At 46.5% G+C, this 25,759-nt stretch overlaps 1 long non-coding RNA gene across 1 annotated transcript in view; it reads right to left on the reverse strand.

Moving 5' to 3' along the window:
- Positions 1-272: 272 nt before the first annotated feature.
- The window catches only part of LOC144223725 (uncharacterized), a 45,315-nt gene continuing 19,828 nt past the window's right edge, over positions 273-25,759 (reverse strand). The window contains exons 2-3 of the long non-coding RNA XR_013332802.1: positions 22,474-22,682; positions 273-574 (exon numbers count right to left, since the gene is read on the reverse strand). This is a non-coding gene — a long non-coding RNA (uncharacterized LOC144223725). The remainder of the gene's footprint in view (positions 575-22,473; positions 22,683-25,759) is intronic.

Here is a 25,759-nt window from a genome sequence, read left to right on the forward strand (position 1 = left end):
GTTGGCTTAAGGAAAAATGGTTGGGTTCTCAATCAGGGAGGTTTTGTTTGTTTGCTTGCTTTGTTTTGTCTTTGTCAGTTGTCTTAACAGTAGACTCTCTAACCCCCAAGAAGCTAAGCGAATGAGGGATGTGGAGACATACTTAGACAAGATGAATGATCTGCCTTGGACAGTATGATGCCCGCCTGGGAGACGTGACCAGGCTGGCAACATCCGAAACAGGTGAGAGGGCCTCCTGGCTTCCAGCCTGTTCTCTCCAGTTTGGTGTGCCTTCCAGTAGAACTAGTTTCTGGCCGTGCTGCCTTCGTTCTTTACCACGTCTGCCAGGTGGGGTTCTGCTAAGGTTCTCAGGCGGGGAGAGAACTTCCAGCTCTGTGTCAGGCTCCTCTTCTGGGACTTCTACTCCTTGAAAGGTGCCAGCCTGGAATCGAAGAGTTGCCTGAGCTGAGTCGGTGGATCCGAGTTCACATGCCAGCCCTGCCATTTATAGGACCATGGCCACAGGTGGTCTCTTTACCTTCCGTGCCACACTTTTCGTGTTGGTGGATGAAGATGGTGGTACCTCACCAAGGTGCTAGGAGAGAGCAGGGGAGGCAATTAAGAGTGCTTGGCACTTGGCCAACAGTTAAGGCTAGCTGGCTCCCTCCCTTGCCCTGCCTCCCCATCGTCCTTGATGTCCCCTGCTGTGAAGGAGACCGGCCAGCATCAGGGACTAAAGGGAAAAACTTCCGAAAGCAATGGTCTCAGGGACTTCATGAGGGAGGGAAGGGGCTCCTTTTATCTGGTTATTTTTGTCCAAAAAGAGTCTTACCTTTGGAACTTGCATCAAGCTTTGGTTGTGCAGGCCCGGGGCCTGGAAGTGAAAGTGAAGCTATACACAACCTTTCTAGTCTGGATTTATGGGACTGTTTTGAAATACACCTGAATTCCCAGCAGGAGAATTCCATTACAAATACTTAGATAAAACTTGGCCCTTTGTAGGAAGTGGTCTTTTCAGCAATGCTGCAAGAGCACTGAGGTTTATCAGTTAATGTTTGAACAAGTAAGAGAGATACCCACTCCACAGTTGCTGACTTTTGGGTGGAGAAGGCAGAATATTGAATAGGTAATAACACTAAATTGAGCAGATGCTCTGAGAGCGTTAGCACACACTGAAAGCAACACAGAGTAGGAGCACCTAACCTGGTTTGGTGGTTGGGATGGGGCGGCGGGCAGGTGCGATCAGGGAAGGCTTCCTGGAAGAGTGGCGTTCAAATTGAGACTGGAAGTATGCACAGAGGAAATTTACATGCAGAGTCAGAGGGTGATCCAGGTGGAAAAACCAGCATGTGGAACGGCCCTAGGTGAGGGAGCATGAAGCAAGGTCACGGACTGGAGGAAGTTTGGGTAGCTAGGATAGACGGCAGTAGGCAGGGATTAGTCAGGGAAGCAGGCAGGGGCCAGCTCTTGAACTTGCTGGGAAGCCAAGCTGAGGGATTTAAACCCTATCCAAGAACCATAAAGTGTTTTGCCTGAAGAGTGATCATAATCAGCCAGGTTGGATGCTGGGTGGGGCATGTTTCAACACATGTTAAGCAAGAGATGAAGGTGGCCTGGACTTAGGCAGTACAATGGAGAGGAGAGAAAAGGAGGGATCAGAGAGGTTTTGGGGTAACACTGACAGGACTTGGCCATGGGTTGGATGTGGGGTGCTCAAGGAAGAAGAAGGTGTCAAGGAATCCGGGAATTCAAGGCTGGGTAGGGTTCAGTGAGCAAGAAGCAGGTGTTGACAAAGAAGGGGTGAAGTTCAGGGTGTGAGCTGGGTTGGAGGGTTTAGGTGGTAGCCAGGAGCTAAGATGGAGATGACAACTTAGGGGCTATCAGCACGCAGATCGTTGTTTCCCAAATTATATTCCAGGCACCACCTGCACCAGACCCATCTGTGGTATCTGATGGACAAAGACTAGTGGAGAAGGATGAGAAAAAGGCTAAAGAGTTGCTCAATGTTTTGCTCATGAAATGAGCGCAGAGAACCTATAGTTGAACACCTTTCAAACTAAGCGGCATTTGGAGTAAGGCGTCGGCATATTCCTGTGGTGGAGTTGATGGCCTCGACTTGGCAAGTGGGAGGGGCCTCCCTTATTTCCCCTTGTCTCTCCTCTTGTTGTCTTATCCATCCAGCACCCTTCGCCCCCCACGCAGACTAATGTCGTTTGTTTTGTTTTTATGGAGGAAAGGTGCAAGTGAGGCCCAGCCCCTTTCAATTTTTTCTTTTCTTCTTTTTTTAGTCTAATTCAGGACCAAAAGAAAAGCTTTCATCGAAAGAACAGATGTCATCTGCTTTGGTCTTTTGTGGTGGTTTTATTTTATTTTATTTAAAAAAAAAAATGCTCCTGCAGATGAGGCTCATTTAAACATAACGACGAGGCAACAAAAGCCGTATCACAGAGGCGCTTCAGATTCGGTTTGACTCAAGGGAGGGAGAGCAGACAAGGAAATGTCCTGTCCACTTGGCTCCCCTCGAAGGGCCCCAGCAGCTGCATTTCAGATGCAAATGGAAGCCAAGGGCGAGGGGGGTGGAGGGGAGAGGCGATGCCCAGGAAGCTGCCTGCAGGTGTTGAGGATTCCAGACATGGCTGCAACAACAGGCTCCGCAAACACAGGACTCACAGAGCGTGGGCTTGAGGGTGCTCGCTGGGAGGGCTCAAGTGGACCCGCAGCTGCGCTGGACATTCCTCTTCCTAGCCATCAATGGGCTCTGTATTGAAAATATGAGAGCCAGCAAATGGCACGCTGAGAAAAAGGAAACGCTTTGGAAATGGAGCAGACATCGGGCTGCAGGGGGCTCCCCCTTGCCCGTGCCCATTATTTAAACCCGCGTGCTTGTGGAGGATAGATATTTGATATATGACCCTGGCATCTGAGGCTGGAAGGAATCCATGGAATTGTCACAGTCATCCCTCTCCTCCTCTAGATGAGGAAATATGTGCAGGGTCCGAGTGAATTGCCCCAGGTCACGTGGCGCATCTGAATGAAACGCAGGCATTCTGGGGGTAGTGACATTCATCGAGCCCTCTCCGAGCCAGAGGCAGGTCAGTATTTTGTGCGCATGACTTTACTTAATTTGCACCGCAGATCTATGAGAGAGTTTTCCTTATTTCCATGTTGAATATGGAGAACTTGCAGCCTCAGTGAATTCAAAGCTTGTCTTGGGTCAAAAAGCTGGTAAGTCATAGTCAGGATTTGAACCAGAACCCGTGCTGTTTTTCTTAACGGTTTATTCCTACCTCCTGGAAAAGTATTCTTTTCTCTCAAACACACACACACACACACACACACACCTATACATATGCAAATATTGCTTCTACTCCTATATATGTGAAATGCATGAACATGCATAAGTATTAAAACCTCAAAACAAACATACGACTTCCGCCATGTAAGTATTAAGCGAAAACACTATCAACTTCAGCTCTAGAAAAGTTACAGTTAAGGTTGGTCACAATCCCTTGTGTTGGGTCTGGCGCGGAGTATACACTCAGTAAATATCTGGATTTGAAGGGTCCCCTTATCTTTGAAAAGGTGATTTTCCTCAGGGGCAGAACCTACTGTCTACCAATGTTACTACTTCTGAGACTTACATGCGTGCCCTGAGTCCGTGTGTATGAGGCGCCTTCACATGCATCATTAGTTCATTACATCTTGGTAATACTGATGCAAGGAAGCTAAGCAGGGCCATTAGTCTCATTTTATAGATGGGAAAGCTGAGGCTCCGGGAGACAAAATAACATGCCCAGAGAGAGCTGGAAGGTGAGTGCAGATCTGCTCATGCCAGCGGGCTGGCAGAAGCTGTTTACTGAGGGGCCAGGTGACAATGAAGGTCTGAGGACAGCCATCAGGATACAGGCGCACCTATCTCCACCTGCTGAAAGATGCGCAAAACTCTGCATCTGCAGACAGACAACCCAACACCCTGTGGGTATGTGAGTCTGTAAGTGGTACTGGAGGTGTGGGGACCATGGGGACAGTGACCTGGAGGAGGTGACACCCTGTGGGCGATTCCTTCCCATAGATGTGTCACCCTCTGTGCTTGCCTGAGGACTGTGACCATGCCGGTGTCAGTGCTCACTGAACAAGCACCCGTGTGGGTGGCCAATACCCACGAGCGTGCTGAGGGCACGGTCAGAGTCCCTGTCTGTGACAGTGTGGTCGTGGGTTTCTGGGTCCTACGTGGAGCACTGTCTTTGAGCAGTCCTGTGACTTCAGCTGGAGCCACTGAGACCAGCCATTTTGCCGTGTGGGAGGACCCACAGTCCCACTCCTTCCTTGGGAAAAATAACTCAGCAAAATCTCCTACTACTGAGTGGGCCAAGGTGGGAGCTGTACACTGGAGCATCATCATGCAGTACGAAGTCTGAGGCTGGGAGAATTGTAAGGTATCTGATTCAGATACCTATTTTATGGATGGAAACACTGAGGATCGCGGGACAAACGTGGTTTTATTTGTTACCCCGTGTCTGCCTTTGATATTTCGTTTGTTCACAAAACATTTGTTGAGCAGGCATTCAGTGGAAGGCCTCACCTTTGAGGATTTCCCAGTCTAGTGGAGAGAGACGTGTAAAAACAAGAAGCCACAATGCCAACAGGTGCTTACTATAAGTGAGTGTGTTTTGAGACAGCCCACAGAAGGAGCTACCGACTCATTTCTCGGTGTCTAAGAGGGCCACACAGCAGAGATGACATTTGAGCCAAATCTGGCAAGAAAAAAAATTCTGCCAAAGGCCCAGAAGCGCTTGCCAACAGCATGTACAAAGACCCATAGGTGAGAAGAGCATAGTGTGATACAAGATGCAGGGCTGGCTGGAATCTAGGGTGTGTCTCTGTACAAAGGAGTTTTTAGGGAGGGCTCAGCAGGCAAAACCAGAAGTGGGTGCTGGATCATGAAGGGCTTTCTGTGCCAGACTCGGGAGTCTGAACTATTTCCTGTAGGAACTGGAAAAGCACTGAAGGGTGGTAAGCAGGGTAATAACAAGATTTGAAATAAGGCTTAAACATGTCGTTCTGCAGATGGTTTGGAAATGGACTGGAGAGCGATTGGAGGCAGGGAGACCAGTTGGAAGATGCCAGAGAGAGTCATAGTGAACAATGATGAAGGCCTGCAGTGGGGACGGAAAGGAGGCATCGGAGGTGAGAAATGCAGGACCTAGGACCTAGCAGTGACACGAGCATTGGAGCGACGGGGAGTGGGTGGAAGAGGGGCACAAGATGCCTCAGCCCAGAGCTGGGGAATGGGGAGAAGGTGGTTCAGCCAACCAGGAGAGGAGCTGAGGGAGGCAGATGGGGATGCCATTACGAGGACAGTTTTCAACTCATTTTTTGATCACTGCTTGGGAATGTGGAAGTGGTGGTGTGGATGGAGGAAATCGTCTGGAGCGCAGAGGAGACACCGAGGTTGGAAGTCACGTAGCTGTCAGGATTAGAACCCATGTCGATTGATTTCAGCGAGATTGGGACACCATCTAAAAACCAATTCACCAAAAGTGATGCCCTGGCACTGAGGCTGAAGGTCTCCATAGGGCAGAAAGTTGCCTAATATTTGCCCTAGAAGGTCCCCCTGGGGCAGCAGCACCTCTTTTGCCAAGAGGTGAAATGGGGGGTGCGCTGGGAAGGCACCCCTGATTGTCTGCTCCATGTCAGAGTCAGGAGCCCAGCAGAGCTAAACCCCTTTATGTTGGAGTCAGCCTTTGTCAAACAGAGTTCACTTATTTCCTCTCCAGCCCCCATGCCCTTCCTATCACTGCCACCTCCTCACCTTAGTCACTGGAGCTGAGTCATCCTTTGAGCATGTTCCTATCCCTTCCCCTCCATCAGGACATGGAGGCTTTGGGCAGGAGCCACTGGGACCTAGGGGGACAGATGGGAGCAAGAAGGGTCTCAAACTCTGGGTTCTAATCCTTTTACCCAATATCTTCTTCCCAGGAGACAGAGGGAGGAGCCAGCCTGGCCAGTCTCAGTGACTCCCAGAAAGGTAGGGGGACAGGGGCAGTTCCAAGGTGCCAAGATAGTGCCAGATGTGTTGACATCCATTCTCCAGCACAACTGGGAGCAACATTATCATCTGATGAACACGACGCTCGTCAGGTTCATCCATTTCTCCAAGGTCACACAGAAGATATATGTGAATTATTCCAAAGGTTATACTATTTCTATGCATTGCTCCGCTCTCTGTATTGCCCTTGGGTGAAGATGCCATTAAAGTAACCTCACTGGTGAGTGCCTACTCTGTGCAAAACACTGTGCAAGAAGTGGTTGATAGGGATGATCTTCTCTCAAAAACTCAACATCTCATGTTGGAAACCCTTGATCCATCATTTGTTCCTTCACTATTATCTGAGTACCACTCCTGAGCAGAGCCCGCACAGGGGCTGTGGAGAGAGGTACCTCAGGACCTCAGCCCTGGCATCCTGTAACACTCGTGGCAGGAGGCAGGGATAGAAGAGGGGAGTGGGTATTTCATATTCTATCAAGAGTTCAAGGAAAATGTCTCAGAGCTACTTTTAGGCTGACGTTGAAGGCTGAATCCGGGGAAGGGAACCCAGGACTCTAGGGAATCTAAAGACACTGTGGGAGCAAGTTCAGGAAACAGGAGGTATAAAGGGAGAGTAGCATGGGTTGGCATACGTTGGGGTCCTTCCTTGGTACCAGATGCTGGGCTACGAATGTGAGGGTACAATGGGGAGTAAAATGTAGGACAGTGCCTGACATGAAGGTTTGAGGCTCAGGTCAGATGGCCTCAGTCCTATGGATATTCGAAGAGGGTTAAAAATGAAAGGAAGATGGTGTGAGAGACCATAGAATGGGGGAGGTGGTAAGGAAGGGTCTCATTGAAGAAATATCACCTAAGCTGAATCTGAAAAAATGAATAGAAGTACTTAGATTGTGTGTGTGTGTGTGTGTGTGTGTGTGTGTGTGTGTGTGTGTGTGTTGAGGGCATGGTGGAGACACAGGTAGGGAGCAGGGAGTATTGCCCCAGAAGGAAGGCATTAATAAAGAGAAGACAGATGTTATAACAAGCATTCTAGCAAAATAACAGTGCAGGATGGTCTGGAAGCTGGTGGCACCTGGTCGGTGTTCTTGAACCCAGCCATGCCCTCGTGCACATCCTGGGAAACAGCAGCTCAACTTGGACGTGGATCTTTCGGTGACTTCTACTTGTGGGTTTGCTCTGTGACTAAGACCTTTGTGTTGCAACATCTTCATCTGTGATGTGGGAGAGCACACCACTATGCACCTGTCAGAAGACTGATACTAACGAGAAGTGGCAAAATACAAGTCATCTATAGACATTCTCTCAAGAACTAACAGTTTGGAATTGATGCAAAAAGTCTGAAAAGAGCTTTGGAGTGTTCGTTAAACAAGCACACGCAGCCCAGGATTTAGCACTGTCAGCCTCTAGTAGACAGCTGTGGGTTTCCATTCCCATATCTACCTATCTCTAGATGAAGAGGCGGGCTCTGAAATAGATGCAGGGGACTGACACACACAGTGTGCTCCTTGGGGTGCCCCAGAAAAGAGCGAGCTGCCTTCCTTTCCCTTATTTCTAGCCCCGTTTCTCTTCCTGAGCTACAAAGGGGCTTCAGCCTGGAGCCGAAGCACATCCAACACAAGGGTTCATGTCTGAAGTTGGAAGTAGAATCCAGAGTTCCACAGCAATGAACTTTCTATGAGCTGATGCCCCAGCAGAGAACTCTGGTTTGTTGATCAAGAGGCTAAGAATCTTAGATTCTGTGACCTTCCGAGGTAAATTAGAAAATGTGTCTATGCTATATAGTAAGTCCCCATCTCTGAGAGCTTGAAGGACAGAACAGTCCCCAGAATGTCAGGGAGCATTTTGGCCTCTAGCCTTGGTTCCGCGACATATTGGCTGTGTGTGTGTGTGACCTTGAGCACAGTCTCCCCAAGCTGAGACCCAATTTCCTCACCTCCAAGAGAAGGCGATTGGTGGCAGATTTCTGGGCCTTTGCAGCCTGATAAGCTGCATGTGTAGGACTTGAAGCCCTCCCAGGAAGACCCCGGGTAGTGTCTCACCTGGCTTCGGATAACGCTGTGCCTAGGTTTGTGGTCTGGAAGCCCTCCCCACCCCCCATCCCTCCCCCTCACTGTTGTCCTGTCACCTAATCCCAAGCTTCAAATAAGTTTTCTTCACAACACATTCAGAACCAGCATTTCATGGATGGCTTCTACATGATTTCAAGGCTTGCTGTTGATGAGGGCCCAGTGACTCTGAACTAATGCCAAATTAAGTTTGATTTATAATACAGGCAGTACAGTGATCAATCAGGGTAGACCAAATGGAGAGTGATGGATAGCATGATCAGAATTGTCAGGGTAGGGATGGGCAGACTGGTTTTCTCCAAACAACCAGCAATTAAAGCTTTCGCCTTCACCCCCACTATCCAATGCTCTCCTTCCCAGCTCCTAATGGAACATGAATTTCCCTGACAGTTAAGTTTGCTTCTTACCTGTGATAAGGTTTTTTTTTTAAATATATTTACAATGATAAGTACATGCATGTGTACGCATGTGCATATCCTGTGGATTTGGTTGCTGTGTATTCCTGGATTTTGATGCAATTTCGATTCCGGGGGTTTGTAAAGATCAGGATAGGAAGGCGGTAAGGCCTTAATGCTCTAGAAAAGCTGAGTATTGGGGAACTTTCTCAACTCTCCTCTAGAAAGGACATTTCAAAAATAAGAAAATAGACTTCATTCTCCCAACTTGAGTCATGGCAACCCCCAACCCCCATTTTCTTTGGCTGCGGATGATGACCTGGGAGGTGGGTAGGCCTGGATGAGAGAGGCACAGAAAGTCGCCCAGCCAGCAAGTTTTGGCACTTAAACGACCTTAAAAAAAAAGAGTAATATATCATCACCCAAGTCTCTCACAATGCACATATGAATCCAGTCTTGTGGGTGAGGAAACAGAGGTTCCAGAGCTAATCTGCAGGTTCTCTGGGCTGTGATTTGGCCTGGCTCTCCTGAGGGCTTGGGCAGAGTCCCATCACACGGTGGTGCTTCTTTTTGCTCCATTATGAGCGTTGCCACTCTGGTGAGACCGTTTTAGTCACGGCTTGCACGTCTGTCATTCTCTGCCCCTTTGAAAACTCATTTCATGGTCCAGTAGAGCAGAGTTTCATCCAATAGCACTCTGGCTTGGTGGCTTCAAAGCGTGGTGCCCGCCCCCCGGCTGGGGTTGGGGCAGTAATGCTTAACAGTCTGGTAGTTAAATTACAAACAACAATAACACCACAGTCAGGTTTGGTCTGATACCCTGATGGTTCCCAACCCTCGCGCTGTAAGTGGGATTGGTGAAAGGGGCTGAATAGCTTTGTGAATCTTCTTTGGAATTCCTGCCTTGTCTTCTACAACCAGACAGAACAAGAAAACTCACTTAGCCCTGGACCAAAATACAACGTTATGGTTTGGAAAGCTTGCGCCTTGTAGACCGCCTCTCAAGGCGCAGTGCTAACAGGCTAGAAATAAACTCGAACAGTTAATTCTAAAATTATCCCAAAGGCAAACCTTTTTCCCAAAGGCTCAGGTGGTTTAATGTCAGGAGTAGGTGCTCCATTTGTCTTTCACACAGTGAAATTATGTATCTAGCTCTGGCCTCCAGAATTCCAGGGTCCCCAGAAATGGAGTGTCCTAACTTGTGTCTGTCCCCTCTCCAGGGTAGCTCTCGTGTAAGAGCCCCGCTGTGACCAGGCAGTGGACTTGCAGAGTTCAGTATGCTCAGATGCTCCAACCGTACAGGACTGTTTCCCGGTTCACCTCAGGACAATGCAAACTGAGCTATGCATTTACTGTAATTCTAATCAGATGACTCTATAATTGGAAGAACACCAGTGGCGTTCTGTCTTTGGAGTCTTCTCCATTAAGTGACTGAACGAGGGCCAGGGGACCTTTGTTCGTCCCAAATGCGGTCCTGATAGAGACTTTGGGATCTGGGTACTATATTCCATTCTGTAATGGGATCAAGTTCTTTCTCCTTTCTTGGTAAGACTCTAAATCAGTCTGGAATTGGCACATCAGGTGTAGAGAGGTCATTTCCCCTCTACGTCAGTAAATTCTCGCCAATTGCTCTCCTAACATTAAAGAACAAATGAAATAAACAAAGTATATGTGTGCATTTCAACGAGGGGGGGGGTGTCTGTGTAAATGCTTGACGACAGTGACTGAATATTTTAGGTAAACACTTCCAAGTCTAGATCCTAATCATATGTGGTAATGGTTGTCTAAATAATAAGAATGATAATGTGAAATTCTTAATCACATTGAACACCTCAATTACAGACAGAAAGAAACATTAAAGACAAATGTCTTGAGGAATCCGTGTGTGGTAGAAACGTTGCAAAGTCTTGTGTGGCTTTGGGAGCTATAGAAATGAATCAGACCAGATCTTGACCTTGAAGAGCACATAATTTAGAGAGGAAGGTAAATTATGCTCATAAAAATTATAATCCCAAATAGAAGGTGTGTGGCCCAGGGTATTGGGATTCAGAAAAAGGAAAGATCTATCCCTGGTGGGAAGATCAGGCTTGGCTTCTTGGATGAGGCGGATTTTGAACCAGACTTCAATGAATAGGAAGGATTTGGTTTAGGAGAACACCAGAGGAAGAGATCATCGCAGGAGCCAAGGTGAGAGGGCGAGTGTGGGAATGTGGGACCTGTTGAGGGTTGCCTTTGAAGAGCCAGGATAGGTAAGGACTTCACCCAGGGGGGCAGTGAGCTGGGTCACGTTCTCTACCTCGGTGTCCCTCAACTTTTACATGCGGACCTCTGGGGATCTTAGTAAAATCTAGTTTCTGATACAGTAAGTCTGGGGTGGGGACCTGAAATTACGCATTTCTAATAAACGCTCGTGTGATGCTGACATTGCTAGTTTCTATCATTGGCCACTCTGAGCAATGGGGAATTGTGGAGGATTTTAAGCAATAGGGAAGGAGTTCCTGCGATACCCAGCCTTGCACATCCCTTTGACATTTTGAGGTTGCTCGCTCACACACACACACACACACACACTCACACACACAGCCTGGGACAGCAAGCAAGACTCATGTGAGCATTTGCCTGTCTCATCCTGCCCTCAGTTGTACTGACTCAAATTAAACTCCAGGTAGAAGGTGAAAGTGGACAAGGGGCAGAAAGAGACTAAAGACCTGGCTTCTAGAAACCAGATACAGCACAAACCACAATGTAAATGCCGTTTTGGTTTCACAAATGGTTTCTCCCCCTGAACTGTTTATTGAAGGGCAGAAACGAGCCGATGAATGCCTTTATATTTGAAAGTGATTTAAATACTGGCCCTCTGGCTTGATCATGAATAGAATTTTGTAATAAAATGATAATACGTTAATGGTACCACAGAGAAAGAATCAGAATTAGAGTCAAAAGATCTGAACTTGAGTCTTTCAGCCTCCCTGGGCCTCACCCAAACTTCCTTCTCTAGAACACAGAAGAATAATCCTTTCTCTGGTCAGCTCTCAGTTCTTCATAAAAATCAAATGAGGTAATGGGTATGAGAGTGCTCTGTAGCCTGAGGCATGCCCCACGGGGGAAGTGTCTTGAGGTGTAATGGCCATCTCTTATTTGTACAGATGGAGACAGTAGGCTTTTCTCTGTTTCTGGGAGTTGCTGGCAGGACCGCTTGGCAGCTGTGGGGAAGGACCTGTGATGGCCTCGGTGGCAAGGCCCCAGGTAATGTGACTTGAGATCCTCCTGTGGAGCTTGCTGCGCTGTCAGAGCAGGATGCACCTGCTGTAAGTTCAGACGTACCCTTGCATCTGGCTGTGAAGCTTCCTGTGATCTCTGGGGAAGTGTTATCAGCAACAATATTGGTGTGCAATGCATCCTCTGGGAGTGACTTCCGAGGCCAGACTCAGGTGCCCACGAGCTGTTTCCTGAGTTGTGTCCTGTGTTCTCTCTGCAGCTTAATGACAGTTTTTCTGGCTCCATCCCCAGAGCCAGTAACACAAGCAGGTAGTGATATTTGTTAGGTAATAACAAATTACTATTAAGAGATAGTAATCAGGGGTGCCTGGGTGGCTCATTTGGTTGAGTGTCCAACTTCGGCTCAGGTCATGATCTCACAGTACGTGGGTTCGAGCCCTGCATTGGACTCTGTGCTGACAGCTAGCTCAGAGCCTGGAGCCTCCTTCGGATTGTGTACCTCCCTCTCTCTCTGACCCTCCTCTGCTCACGCTGCCTCTCACTCTCTCTCTTTCTCTCTCTCTCTCAAAAGTAAATAAAACATTAAAAAAAGAGAGACATAGTAATCAGGTAGAATCAAGAGCATCAGGGCTTTAAGGGTTAACAGAAAACAGGTAAGAAGGAGCTCTCAGCAAGATGGAGAGGGGGGGCCAACAGGTGGCCTTCAGGGTGTGTGGGGAGACAAGGAGATACCCCCTGTAAGCCAGAGCAGCAAAATCAATAACTGGGATCAGAAAGCTCTCTTTTAGGGAGGGTTTCACTGCATTTCCTATGTGGTAGAGCTGGGTGTTCTTAAAATAACAGACACTGGAAATAACTATTGGGGATCGAGTTCAATCCCCCTCATTTTGCACATGAGGAAACTAAGGTACTTGGCAGGGGCTTGTGCTGGTTACTCTGAGTTAATTGAAGACCTTAGGTGAATGCCAGCTCTCTTCAATCTCTATTGCTGTTGGAAAAGGGCCAGCCATTCTGCCTCTCCTGGCCTCAGTTTCCTCTTTTGGAAAAAAATGAGGGGATTGAAAGAGCTGTTTTCTCCTTCCCATCCTCTTCTTGCTCAAATATTCAGTGAGTCCCAGGGACCCAGGCTTCCTTCTCAGCCAGGCCGTGCTCCTGGGAATCACACTCTCCCCCTTCCTTTCCCCAGGGAATCTGCAGTAACGCTCAGTCCATGCTCCCACACTCACTTTCACAAGAGGAAATCAATAGATTCTTCAAGCGGTTGGACCACAGGATGATGCCTGGGCCCATTTTGTCAACCAGGTGGCTCTAGTGAGGGAAGCTGTATGAGTCATTGTCGGCCAGAAATGTAAATCTGGCCTGAGGCTTCCCTTGCAGCAAAATTTAGGTCATTAATAATAGTGAGCGTCTGTGCAGCACGTTACAGTTACATCGCACTTTACATACCTCATTTGTTTATCACAGCTATTCAAAGACGTGAGTGTTATTGTTATGCCCATTTTACCGATGAGGAAAATAGACCCTGGAAGTATGGTACCTTGCCCAAGGGGGCAGGAAGTGTGAGAGCGGCAGACCTGGCATGTAGTTAAGACTTTGGACTTTATAGTCCACACTCGATGCGCTACATTTCTTTGCATCAGGCTTCCTGCTGCCTACTCAGCCTCCTTGGAAATAAACCAAAGCAAGGAAGGTCAACCTGTTGAGAGTCACGTACATGGAGATCCATTTACGCGGAGCATCAGTGTGGGTATGACAATCATGTTGAGCCGTTGAACAGACCTGTGGAGCTGAGACCCATGCCGTCTCAACCCTTGCCTCGTTCACCTTCTTCTTCTCACACCGAAGCCCAAGCCTCCTGATTCTCAAACCAGAGCTTTCCCACAATCCCAATTTTATAAAATATGAAACATAATTCAAACATGTAGGAAGAGCTGATGACGACTATAACAAACACCCATTACGGTAAACTTTCCTGCCGTCGGCCAAAAAATTCCAATTCTTCCCACTTCTGGGTTCCTTGTGGGATTATACTTCCTGGCCCCCTTGGGCAAAGTAGGACCATATAACTAGTTCTGGCCAATTAGTTGTGACAGGAGGTGACTTGTGCCACGTCTAGGCTGGACGGTGTAAGTGCTCTTTGTTTCCCTCTGGTACAGACAATACCAAGGGGGTAGCGGCCACTCTGAGTCTTGATCCCCGAGTGACAACAATAAACAAACAGATCCAACCCACCATGTATGCGTGAAAAAAGGAACCTTTGTTGTTTAAAGTCATTGAGATTCAGGACTTTTCTTACCGCGGCAAAACCGAACCTACCCCGACCTATACATTCATATTCCCGTCTCCTTGACCTTTAAGAATTGTAACATTTCCTTACACCTTCAGCGTACTAAAGGAACACACATTATCAAAGACAACGGAGTCCTTTCGGAGATAATCTTTCGCCAGATCTTTTCCTTTTTCCCTCCAGAACAACTCCCACTCCAAAGACGGTATGTCTGAGTCCTGTCCGTGGCTGGTACATAAGTATGGGTCCAGGACAACAGAAAGTCCGGTTTCACGTCTAATATTTCCATAAATGGCGTAATATCGATTTATTCTGCAGCTTACTTTTTTCATTCAATATTGTTGTTTTAGATGTAATTGTATTGATACATTAGTTTCCTTCCATCCCCTTTAGCTTCAGTATCCTATTCCTTTTTTAATGAATGAGTTACAATGTATTGAGCATTTCTCTGCTAATGGAGTTTTAATTTTCTTTTCACTCCTCTAAACAACGATGCAGTGAACATCCTGAATAAAGCTCTTTGCGTATAGAGAAAGAATTTCTCTCAGCTGTGTACCTGAGAGTGGATTAGCTGTGAGACAAGGTGTTCGAAGCCTCAAATGTGGTAGATATTACCAAATTTCTCTCCAGTTCTATTATCAGTGTGTGTGTGCTTTGCTGTTGTTTTATATTCTTCATATAAACACTTCACATCATCAGACTTTAAAACTTTTGGCCACTGTGATGGGTGTGAAATGGCATCTCTTAATTTTTAAATTTGCATTTCTTGGCTTATTAGCGAAGTTGAACATCTTTCCGTACACGAAGGATCATTTCCTTTGCTGAAATGTGCATGTTCATAAAGCCTGCCAATTTATTTCTGTTGGTTTTTCTTCTTCTTATCGATGTGCAGGGGCCTCCTCCTTCCCCCGTATTCTGGGTATTAATCCTTTGCCAGTTACTTAAGTTGTAAATGCTAATTTCATTTACTGCTCAGTTCTCATTCTCTTGCAAACCACTGGCTGCCTGATTTTGCACACACTCGATTTCTGAGATCATAGCAACTACATGGTGAAAATGGCTCAGAGGTGTATTTTGAAAAGCTTCTGTGAATGAATGCCCCCTGCCTCTAAATTATCTGTAGTAGGCTAAGGAATGTGTCTGTGAAGGGCCTATTTTGCTTACTCAGGGATCTCATTTGCTAATATAATTGTGTGGTGAAAGCAGAAGAATCCGGTGTAAGTGGAAAAAACCTTAGTCACCACGACTTGTTTGGGTGGCTCAGAGCTAAATATCAGGGTTGACTCATTGTCCACCGCCATGGTGGATCCTAGCATGATTTGCCGGGCTGTTTTGACATTTTGTAGACCCAACATATGAAGAAGGGCATCTTAGAGAAGTTCCATGCTCATGTGGTCTTTTCTCCCCACCACCCCCGCCCCCAGACACACACATCTCAGAAAGTCTACACAAGGGTATACTCATTGGAAGGCTGAACACATTCATCAGAAAGTAGAGCAAAGCAGTGTCTTGGAAGTGCTTTTAGCTTTCCAATGGGAAGAGTCCCTTTAAAGCTTTGTTTATCTCTTGGTGCCTGAGCTAACCCCAGGAGAAAAAGCTTAGCTCAGGACAGGAAGCTCAGAGAACCCAGAAGGATGACTACACAGCTCAGGACTATGTAAGTCTGCCTCTTACATGTCCCTCCACGCTATCCCTAGGAGGCTGGGCTGTGCTGAGGCTCTAAGGGGGCCTAAATATACCATCACTCCCTAGGAAACCAGTGGGTATGGCGGAAACTGAGCTCTGGGATCAATTATGTTGGTAAAACTACAAATACAAGGGTGAGCCAGGAGTGTTGTGGCTTAGGAACTACTTGCTGAAAAAAGACTTGATGTTCCCTAGTAGCACCCCATGGATCCAGGGGAGGTGGCCCTGGCTGTCTGGTCAACTAGCCAGAGAGCTGGGCCTGAGTGGCTGGACACACCTTCCGTTCCAGCTGACTCACCTGAGTGGCAAATTCTTCTCTCCCTCACAGTGCTCTCATCTTCAAAGGGAATTCATTAAGCCCCACAATGCCATCGGCACTTGGCCAGGTGTTGTACTGGCCCATTAGGTGGACACAGGCCATAGCCTCAGGGAGCGTGCCAAATGAGGTAGAGGGTGGCAGCTGAGAGCTGTTGACATTCCCCAAGATTGTCCTGAAGCACTTTCTGTAAACCCTCCAGCTGTTTCAAACTATTTGTGTGCGGTTCTCGGCACATGCTATATTTTTCCTGCAGCCCCTTACTTTTTCTCACTCTGTTCCCTCTCCCTAGCATACTCTTCCACTCAATGCGCTCAAATACCAACTCCTGGTTGGGGCCTTTTCTGGAAGAATGGACTGCTCTGAATTCTGTGGCCTCATAGCATTCTGGATCATTGTTAACATCACACATATCCTTTTGGTACCAGAACCAGCTGCTTAATGTTAATCTCCCCTAATGGACTCAATTTCTTGGAAGTGGGTTCTCTGGCTTATTCATCTTTGTTTCCCTAGAGGAAAAAAATGAGTAGGTTGTCATAAATGTGTCCTGGATTAAACGCATCAAGGGACACAACTCGTGCTTCCATCGGATTCTACTCTGTAGTATGACTGGAGGCAGGTCCCGTCTCTCTGAGTCTTACTTTCCTTCTCTGTAAGATGGGCGGGGACGATAAATTAGAAAAATGGCCTCTCAGAGGTTTTCTGGCTTTATTGTCTATGATTTTTAAACTCTGATCTCCTAGTGGAAAACTGAGAGTTTCTCATAACTCTTTAAAACAAGGGTGATGTTTTCATGTATATATCTTAAGCTAGTTTCCCCCCACTTCTAATCTATCATATTTTTAAAATGTGTGTTATTTAGCATCTGACAAATTCTCTTGATTCAAGTTTCAAGAGGTTTATGGGATTGATTGATTGTAGGAAGCATACAACTTTTATCTCCCTTGTTGAATAAAATTGTTGAAGTAATTGATTCTTTAAAAGGGATTTCTGACTGTATTTTCTAATGGCTCTTGTCAGCTTGGGTGTACGTGGAAAGGGGTCACTGTGTGGCTGTGTACGCCCCGCCAGGGTCTCTCTTCTCACTAATGTAGTCGTGTTTTATGTGCCCAGCCCAGGAGCGCCTGATCCCTGAGGCCTGCGCTACCCACTTCCCATGCCCCCTCCCTGCCCCTTGAGTTATAGTTTTGGAGCTTTCTGCATGGATGGAATCCAGTATTCCCCACATTCCTATTTATAAGATGCAAATAATGCCCAGTTGTGATCTTCATCACCGGCCTATGAGCTGAGGAAGGACAAAGGTTATTATTGACCCATTTGCAGACAGAACTGATTCAAAGAGGTGAAGTGACTTGCCTAAGGCCACATGGCTAAGACCTTCTGAGCCTGGCCTAGAGGGACCTATTGATTTTCCTCTGTTCTAATTTTCATGGACAGCTTTGAAAATTGTTTAGATGGCTCCTGGATTGCCTGAGTACTCTGAGTCTTGTTCCCTGGTGAAACCAGAGGCAGGAGATTCTTTTTTATTTTGTTATTCTTTTTAAATGTTTCTTTATTTTTGAGAGAGAGAGAGCATGCACGCACATGAGTGGAGAAGGGGCAGAGAGAGAGAGGGAGACACAGAACCCAAAGCAGGCTCTAGGCTCTAAGCTGTCAGCACAGAGCAGATGTGGACTTTGAACTCACCAACTGCGAGATCATGACCTGAGCCGAAGGCAGACGTTTAACTGACTGAGCTGCCCAGGAGCCCCAGAGGAGGTGATTCTATCCAAAGGAAAGAAGGGGTCCTAACTCACTACGAATTTTGTGGGACCAAGTGGCCACACTCATTAGTGAAGAGGGAATCCAAATTAGCTAGAACTGCCCGTTTGGTGGTTTCTATCATGAGCATATCACAATGCCAGTCAGTGAGCTGCTGAAGCCTGAAGCAGGGCCTCCCTCTGAAAGCTTCAGAGAACCCGCGGTGGGGAAGCATCTCAGGAGCACGGGGTCTTAGTGCTGATTGCTACAAATCTAGCTCAGAGCAAGCACTACTTATTAGTGCATCTCTCTAAGACTCAGCATCTGTAGCTAAGAAGTGGAGACAAGGAGCCTTTCCCAGCTCACCTTGGGGGTGGTTGTGAGGGCCACGTACTGTGATGGAGGCAGCAGAGCTCCAAAAACTGAAAGTTCTGGGCAAAAATCAGGGAGCATCATGTTCAGTCCTGTTTTCATACTGTCTTACCTATGAATGGTCTCTGTGGAGGGAAGTGAGCCCGGCCCGGCATTCTTTTCATAAGAAAAGTGGCTCCAAGAAACATTATGCAAGAGGACACATAGCTGTGAAAGTGTGAATAATCACAGTTCCTGCCTCACCTGCCTGTCAGAACACTGAAGGGATTAAGTTAGATAGTGATGTAAGAGCATTTAAAACAAAATGTAACAGTTGCTATTACTATGACGTATTCTCTTTCCTCAAAGGCTAAAGGTAGCCCTTAATAATCTGAAAGGAATTTATCCAAACCCCTCTATGATGCTATTTATGCCATAGCCCTGCCTCATATTGGGAGTAAAGGGTACCACTTAGCTGAGCGGATAGAAAGGCCTAGGCTGGAGCTCCTCTGCTCAGATTTTGCTCCTCATACCTTTCGGATTCTTTTTGAATCAATGGCTCTAGCTTTCCGTAATGATCTGCAAGCTTCTGGTCCTCTTGGCTCTAACTGGTCCCAGAGGATCAATTCCCTTTCTGAAAAGGGCTTTCTTTTTTTTGTGTTTGTTTGTTTGTTTGTTTTCCTCCCTCTTGTACCCGGGGAAAAATAATTACTCTCATAGGGTGTAAAGAAAAATTCCTTCTCAGGAGTTTAAAACATGTTTGAAGTGGATAGGGCCCAACCTCAATGAAAACATATACTTTTTATTTCCAAAAAGTAGAGGCAACTTCGAATATGAGACATACACTGAGGGTGTTATATTGTAAATAAAAAATGAAAGCCATAAAAATGGCAAGAAAGCAAACATGTAAGTTATAAGACATAGTATAATTATTGCAATTGAGCATTGCATATAACCCTGAGCTTCCCGGCAGGCAGGGCAAAAAAGGGTCGATGTGATGACTGACATAATTTTTCTTTTCTGAATGAAAGAGGTGTCCTGATTGTTGCAATTTTTTTTTCTAGTACCAGTTTTGAACAGGAATTTAATATTGGGTAATCCTCAGGGATAATGTATATGTCTATAGCAAGAGTTTTACATCTAATGAAGGAAGGTTCTTATATTTCCATCTCATTTCCGTTTTTGAACCCCAGGCTCATAATAACTACTGATAAAATTTCTCTGCCTAGATAATCCAAAGCCACCTGACCATATTCCAAACTGAACTTGGGTGTATCTGGAAAGGGCTCACTGTGTTGCTGTGTAGGTCAGCCCAGTGTCTCTCTTCTCGTGCCACACGGGTCCCACCTGAGCGTGGCTCTCCTTGGCAGGGACACCAGAGGGTGTCCAGATGGAGGGTGCTAATTCCTGTGCGGGACCTGGCCAGCACAGCATAGGTTGATACTATTATGAATGAAAATGCCCACCAATCACTATTTGAAATAAATAATAATAATTCATGGCCAAATAGGATTTTGCTCTTCTCAAAACTCTTAGATTTGCATTATTTCCTGTGACCCCACAATAGTCGTGTGAGGCAGGACTGTTCCCATTTTACAGATGCAGAAACTGAGATTCAGAGAGGGCAGTGAGGTGACTTGTACCAGTTCACACGGGTGGGATTGCTACCACTGGATAGCAGGTTTCCTGACTCCACTGCATGTTACGTTCCATTCTACCTCACTCTTTGATCTCTTATGTTATCAGATTTGAAAGTCGAGGGATCATAGAACCATATTTGAGGGCCCAACCACGTCCATCGAGAAATTTGCAATTACGATTTGCTGTAAAAATGCTGAATACAAAAAGAAGAATTTCCATTTTTTGAATGACTGGGGGAGCAGACACTGTGGCTCTGTCAACACTTTAGCCCCATGTGTCGAGAAGGCTTCCGAAGTTCATCGTCGCCATCGAAGCTGCCAGCAAAGTTTCTGTGGTGTGCCGCAGCTGGCTTGCACCCATCAGCGAAAGCCAGCCGTGAGCATCATTTCTTTACTTCATGGCTTGGTGACGTCGCATTGCTAGTTTGAAATCAGCCATGGCTCAAGAATGTATTCCATGGAAATCAGCAACTGCTATGATTCAGGGCTTCTCTGTATCAGGGCACCAGGCATTAAACATTCACTGGCACGTCGCTGCTCACAGCTACCACTGACTGACTCAAACTAGAAGTTCGAAAGTTCTCCTCTGTCATCTGCATGAGACCATCTTCGCTGTTGATTTTTCTTCTGACCACAAGTCATACCCCATTCATGGGATCATGCCATTCCTTAAATAGGAGGCTCCTTCTGTCTGAGCTTGCAAAATCAGGTGGGTGGGTTTTCTACTAATAGCTTCTCATATTTGTAGAGTTTGCAACGCGTTTTCATATCCCTCATGACTTCTGAGCCTCATGTGCTCTAGGGGACAGAAGCCTTCTCCTCGCGTTAGGGAGGAAGAGCCTGAAGATCTGACAAATGATGTGACCCCTCCCAGAGTCATTGGCCCGGCAAGTGGCGGCCGGGAGCTTCCACTGGCTTTTCCACTCCTTGTTTCGTGATCCTTCCCCTTGTACGAGGCCCCTCCTTCACTCATGACACTTGTACTGCTTGCAGCTCAGGCTACTGTCTGGGGCAAAGAGAAGGGATGCCCTGCAGCAGCTTGGGGTATAACATTTGTCCTGGCCTTGAACGGAAAAGAACAGACACGCTGGCTTGGGGTACCTGCAAAAAGTGCTAACCCCACTCTACTACTGATCCTGTGCAAGTCTGCTTTCACTACCCCCTTGTTCTTAGTTCTGTCTTTGATTCCTTTAAAAACCTTATGGGGATCTAGTGCCTCTGGATCCTTCTGTAAGTCCTGCCCTCAGCAGGAATTTGGAGCCTCCTAAGTAACTGGCATTAATGCCCTGCTTCCCCTCTTGCACAACGCCCGGCTTCTCCACTGCCCGGTGATGGAATTATTGATTGGTAAGCATTTCACAACACATTTTCAAAACATGCTGAAGGTCAAGAATTAATGACTCATGGGCAGTCACACTTCTTTCTGCCTCAGCCCCTCTGGATTAGATTGGTGGGGTTGGTTAATGGAAGTCACTGAAGAAACTAAGGTCAAAGTTAACTGTCCAACCCTGACCAGCAGGACCATTAAGTGACTTGGAGACATAATTCTGGATCTTCTATTTGGTGATTAATCTCCTGAATCACCTTGGTTTTTAAATACTGAAGAATGTAAGTGGGGAATGAAAGGATTTCAGTGCTGAATTTGCCACCAACTTGCCCCCAGAGTATTTCACTGGGGTAAAAGCACTGGAATACCAGAGAGGTGCCCAGCTGAAGAAGCAGGCTTGGGTGATAAGTAGGGGGAACTTGGCTCTGATACCTGGGATTCTGTACAAGCCCTTCGGAGAACAAAGCAAAATCCTGATCCAGGCTTAGAGATCATTACTCACATTTGTGCTGGAGGCCAGAAAGAGCTTGGTGTGGACACTGTGGAAGAATGCCTTAGGGCACAGTAGCAGAGAGACTTCCAGATCAGGAGGCAGAGGATCTGGGTTAACTCTCAACTCTGCCACCTTGGATTTGAATACACCGACAAATGGCTAGGCGTGTGTCAGAGCCTCGGTTTCCTCACTCACGTGTACCATGGAGACAGGGACGAATCCTTTCCTTCAGAGGGCTGCTTCAACGATCAAGTGACCTGATGCACGTGAACTTTTTCTGGTGCACGGGAACAGCTACGGCATGGTTCTTCATGGGCTAGTTGAACGTTTGGAGGGAGTGAATATCAAGGGGACTTTTGCTTTCTTCTCGATAGGAACATTTATTCTCACCTTGTTTTTCTCTTTCTCCCCAGAAAATAATCTCACTTGTGACATTCATTTCTGAATGCTTTTTCAGGAGGCATGGTGGGACTGGCAATTTCATAATGGCTCTCTTGTAAATTGTTATACTTTCAGTACCTGAAGTTCCTGTAATTCTAAAATATCATAATCCCAGAACTAAGAGGCCTGATGACGTGGAACTCTTAGTGATGTCTGTGCCTGCTTGACTGTGCAGCATAGCCCTTCCCCACATGCATTCCGGCACATTCGCCCTCTCCCAGCTGTGTGGGTGGCTCCTGACCAGAGAACAAGCCAGTTAAAAAGGAAGCAGGGGCGCCTGGCTGGGTCAGTAAGAGGAGCGTGCCCCTCTTGATCTCGGAGTTAGGAGTTCGAGCCCTGTGTTAGATACAGAGCTGACTCGAAAAAAATAAAATCTTAAAACATAAAGAAATAAAAAGGAAGCAAGTTCAGTTATGTAAAACATACCCCGGGTGAGGAAAGGCACATATGTGTTTCGACTTGATTGAAATTGCTTTTTACCCACCAGTTTCTCTTCTTGTCAGGACACGTCAGAGCCCTTGGCAGTCCCCGCTCTCACCTCTGCGTTGTACTGAAGAGCAACCTAGGGCTTAGAGCCTGGAGGTGACTTCACCACGGTCACAAAGCCAGCTTGGGGCAGAATCAGGATTCGAGCACCCGTCTCCCCTGACTTCCCCTGTCTCCCGTCTCCATTACACCACAGGTAAGTGGTGGCTGTAAAAGAAAAGAGGGGAAAAAATAGATCTTTATTTGAATACCTTGGGTTACTGGTTTTCAAGGATAGTTTTATGACCAGCAGCAACAATGCCTCAAAAGCTATGGGAGCTAGCTTCAATGAACTTGAGTAATGAGCATTTATCGCAGAATGTGTGTCATCAAACACCCGCTAGGGCTGAGCATTGCAGCCTAAGTTGCTTTTATTGTCAAAGAAATGAAGAGGGAAAGGAACTTGGCTGAACAAAGCTGCAAGACTTTTTATTTTTATTTTTTAAAACATTTTTTTAAGTTTATTCATTTTTGAGAGGGAGAGACAGATTGTGAGCTGGGGAGGGGCAGAGAGAGAGAGAGGGAGACACAGAATCTGAAGCAGGCTCCAGGCTCTGAGCTGTCAGCCACAGAGCCCGACACGGGGCTCAAACCCATGAACCACGAGATCGTGACCTGAGCCAAAGTCAGACACTTAACCAAATGAGCCTCCCAGGTGCCCCTGGAAGACTTTTTATTAGAAAAATCAGAGGCATTTTTTTGGAGGAACAAAAACACATTTCCAAAGGCTTCTAAAATTTACTTAAATGGGATTAGGTGAATTTAGTAGTTAAAGACATAAAGGGCACTGAGGATTGCTCGGTGCCTAAGGCCTCTTTCAGACAGGTCTCTTCTGTTTGCCTTGGTCACAAGTCTCTAGGAGCCTCAAGGTGGGCAGGCGCAGAGGTTTCCCAGAGCAACATCTGAGGTTGCTGGTTTCCATTTAGGCTCCCACGCAAGCACATACCAAAATACCCGTGGTTCTCACTGGGGTCTCTTCTCATTAGCAGAACATGACCAAAGTCAAAGAGACATGGGCCATTTTTCTCTCCAACGGAGTCCACCCATACCAAGGGGACTTTGGCCCATTTTGGAGGTCAGCCTACATCAATAGAATGGGACATTTGTCAAATACATGGTCACTTCCCTTTGGCTCCCCGCAAGTTTTTGAACTGCAAGAGCTGTTCATTTATGTACTCATCTAATAGTTATTATTAAGGGAGCACTGAACCAGAAAACCTGTGCAGGTATAATGAGCTCTCCGCATCTCAGTTTTCTCGCCCGTGTGAGACTATTCATTATCTGCCTTGCGGACCTCACCTGGCTGCTGTGAGCATCCCATGGATGACGTGTGGAAGCGCTATTTCGACTCTAAAGCCAGGTGAAGGGTTGTTGCTACCACTCTGTGCCCAATGGTATGCTAGGCATCAAGTAGGTTACAGAAGACGTGTACGAGATGGTCCCTACCCCTCAGGAACTTACAACCGCATGTTGGGAAACCAAGGTACAGCCAGACCAAGGCACAAAACAGAGATGGAAGACTGTACTTACTACTTCAGTGGCAGCTCTGAGACCTATAAGAGTGCAGAGAAGGGGGAGATCATTAACAGCCTGCGTGTTAGGATGCCTTTTGGAGGAAGTAAGGCTTGAGTTGGGTGATAAGGTAGAAAGAGACAATGGAGAAGGTTTTTGTGGGCGTGGCATCACTGAATCAGCTGGTGGAGAATTTTTTTGGTCAGTCAATCTATTCGGAATTAAAAACCCCCAATCAAGCTGGAGTTATGGATTTAAAATTTGAAGAGAGTTATAGGAAAAGGAAAGTCAGAGAAGTTTTTAGACCACGGATAGGTTATAATGAGATGGTGACTGGGGAGGCCTCACGTGTGGAAGATGGACTCGTGAGGAGACAGAGGAGGGAAGGGGGCTACAGCAGGGAGATGGTGTGCTTCTGGACCAGACCAGTGAGAATGGTAAGAGAAAAAAGTGCATGTAAGTGAGCGAGTTCGGTTTGTAGGTGGAGAACAAGTCAGGCTATCCACCCTTCCTCTTCTCTTGGTGTGTAAATGCTGGGATTTGAGTTAAACGGGACAAGGAGGAGCAAAAAATGGGAACGTCTTTAAATGTACACTTGAAAGATTTTTGAAACCACAAATCGGTCTCACAGTGTCTATTTGTCTACCTATGGAAAAGGATGTGAAGTTGCTGGCTAATCCATAGGATGATAGGTTTTCAGAGTGAAGCAGGACCTTACAGATTATCTGGTCACATGGTGGCCCATGTTGGAATTTCTGCTCCAATATCCCAGCAAATGCTTACTCCTCTTCTCAAACCTCTTTAATTAAGGGAGTTCACTGCTCCTTGAAGAAGGCCTTCCCAGGACGGGATGTGTCTAAAGCTTCGCAATACTTTTATTTTGAATTCTAATGAATTTCCCTAATCGGTTCTCCTGTTGCCCTCTGCCCAGGGTCACACAGAACGTGCTCACATCTTCTGGATTCAGCCATTTAATTGAAGATCCAGGCCCTATCTTCCTGAATGCTCTCCATCAACCTCATTTATAAGTTACCTTTTATATTGGATAAGTAAAGTGCAGTAAAATCTCATCATTTCTGTTTTTGAAAATTTATTTTATATTTATGATGTTTACATATTTTTGAGAGAGAGAAAGAGAGGCGAGGGTGAGTAGGGGAGGGTCAGAGAGAGAGGGAGAGACAGAATCAGAAGCAGGCTCCAGGCTCTGAGCTGTCAGCACAGAGCCCGACATGGGGCTCGAACTCATGAACAGTGAGAACGTGATCGAAGCCAAAATCCAGTGCTTAACTGACTGAGCCACACAGGCACCCTCATTTCTATTTTTATTTATCACTTTAACCAAAAACAACAGAGCTGGATTCTGTATCTTACAGGAAAAAAAATTAATTGAAAGAAAGAAAGAAAGAAAGAAAGAAAGAAAGAAAGAAAGAAAGAAAGAAAGAAAGAAAGAAAGAAAGAAGATAGACTCAGTTATGGGATCCTTCATATCCTTCTTTCTTTACTTCAAGAAAGTAAATGGGGACTTTTGTCATTGCTGTTGTTGGCTTTGCACAAAAGTTAGGTCCTGTGAACTCATGAAATAGGTTCATCTCTTTGGGGAACTGATCAGCTGGATATCTTCCAGGGATTTGGTGTCAGAAATCAAGTCTGATGAGTGAGAAGTTTGACCAGATTCAGAACAGCCTTGCCAAATTGCAAATAGAGGGTTCAGAGTCAGGTCAGTTAGAGGGGGG

The sequence above is a fragment of the Crocuta crocuta genome, unplaced genomic scaffold, assembly GCF_008692635.1.
Source record: "Crocuta crocuta isolate KB4526 unplaced genomic scaffold, BGI_CrCroc_1.0 scaffold70, whole genome shotgun sequence".
Lineage (NCBI taxonomy): Eukaryota > Metazoa > Chordata > Mammalia > Carnivora > Hyaenidae > Crocuta > Crocuta crocuta.